Genomic DNA, 2061 nt, shown 5'->3' with positions numbered 1-2061 from the left:
ATATTGTGAAGAAGTTTACCCAGAATGAATGTTCAGACGCCTACTCAACATACCAGCAAGAGCAGTTCTTTTCCAGAAATTCAAGTTCTGATGAAAGCATCTTCCAAGCTTACAAAGCACAGTACTTCTCAAATAAATTCAATGAAGCCCACCTTATTTCGGGAAATGATTTGCTGAGCTGCCTTGCACTGGAATGTTATGACTTATATATGAGTTATAACAAGGTTTGAACATCTGAAGAACTCCTTAAGCTTAAAGTATATCTAAATCCTATTTGCCGTTCTAAGAGATGCATTTTTAAAAATTGTTTTAATGCATTAGTTTTATGATGTAAATGTTCTCATTTACTTCTGTCTTGGCAAGGGCTAGATTAAACATTTTTATTAATGCTATTTAAAATCGTGAACTACGCATCATCTGTGTATTTTAAGCTTTACATCCAAATAACCTTTAACTTGAAAAGTTGAGTTGGGAGTGATAATTAGTATTTCATGCCCTCTTGCTTTAGCCTGAGATTTAACGACTAGGAAGGATAAGAATTTACTGTTTACACTACAGATATAAAATATTCTTAGTCCCTATCAACAAGAGGACAGTATGGAGGAAATAACTCTTAAACAGGAGCTAATGGGGATTATGGAGATTAGTAAAATCCATAATATTGAGCTGGTTTCAAAATGACTTTTTTCCCCATTAAGTCAAAAGTTATTTTGGATTTATGGGTAAACACCAATGAGTTCAGATATTACATGTCCTAGATTTTGCTTATTTAGGAGCATGGTCCCCTACGGATCACCCTAGAACTCAGTTGCAATAGTGTCCCTGTGCAGGAGATCAGTGACTGTAACCTCCTGGGCCCCTTGGAGGAGTCACCCAGGCACCACCTGATAAGAGTCGACAATACCAGGAGGTAGCTGGCACCATGCCCAAGAATAAAGATAAAGGAGGTAAAAATAGGTGTAGGAGTAGCAATAAGAATGAATCTGAAAAAAGAGAATGGGTCTTTAAAGAGGATGGACAAGGGTATGCTCAGGTCATCAAAATGTTGGGAAACAGATGACTAGAAGCAATGTGCTTTGATGGTGTGAAGAGGTTATGTCATATCAGAGGAAAATTGAGAAAAAAGGTTTGGATAAACATCTCAGACATTATTATATTGGTTGGTCTGCGAGACTATCAGGAGAACAAAGCTGGTGCGATTTTAAAGTAGAATGCCCATAAAGCTAGATGTCTGAAGGCCTACGATGAGCTTCTAGAACATGCTAAAATCAATGAAACGGATACATTTGATCTTGGAGATGATGATGAAATCCAGTTTGATGATATTGGGGATGATGATGAAAGCATTGATGGTATCTAAATTGAACTCATAGTTTCTAAATATTGTTCTACAGTTTGGATTTTTGCCATCTCTTGTTAAGAAGACTAAAACTTGAGCCCGAATGTAGTTTGTTAAGGAACACAGATTTATTTTCATTGTATCAAAGTATTATATTTCTTTTTTAAATGTTTTTTAATATGTTAGGAAGGGAGAGGGAGAGAGATATGGAAACATCAGTGAGAGAGAAACATCACCTATCAGCTGTCTCCTGCACTCCCCTTGCTGGGGATCAAGCCTGCAACCTAGGCATGTCCCCTGACTGGGAATTGAACCGGTGACCCCCTGGTTCATGGTTCAACCCTCAAACACTGAGCCACACCAGGCAAAGTATTATATTTCTTGAAGTGAAATGTTAACACTGTATTTTTTTTTTTTTTTTTTTTTTTACGTAATAGAACTTAGGGGGAAAAGACCATATTATCTGCTGTTTAAAAAAAATGAAAGAATAGAGGAGAAAGAGAAAATAAAAGAGTAAAAGTAATGTTTTCTAGTTAGTGGATGTTTTGAATAAATTGCCTATTATCGTTGTCAGTGATAAGCTTTAGTTCCAACTAATTTTTTTCAGAGTCTTTCTGTATGTTCCAGTTACCTAGATGTCCTCTTTGATTTTCACTAAAGTTTAAGGAAGGCAAAAATCTACATTTGATGTCAAAAAAGAGGCTATTTTCGTATTTATGTAG

At 36.0% G+C, this 2061-nt stretch overlaps 1 pseudogene; it reads left to right on the top strand.

Annotated features, from left to right (window-relative positions):
- The first annotated feature begins 922 nt into the window (after nt 1-922).
- On the top strand, nt 923-1360 carry LOC102758500 (annotated as a pseudogene).
- Nucleotides 1361-2061: the final 701 nt, after the last annotated feature.

The sequence above is a fragment of the Myotis davidii genome, unplaced genomic scaffold, assembly GCF_000327345.1.
Source record: "Myotis davidii unplaced genomic scaffold, ASM32734v1 scaffold153, whole genome shotgun sequence".
In the NCBI taxonomy this organism is placed as follows: Eukaryota; Metazoa; Chordata; class Mammalia; order Chiroptera; family Vespertilionidae; genus Myotis; species Myotis davidii.
The sequence above is the reverse complement of the archived record's forward strand: the minus strand, read 5'-3'. Positions and strand labels throughout refer to the sequence as shown.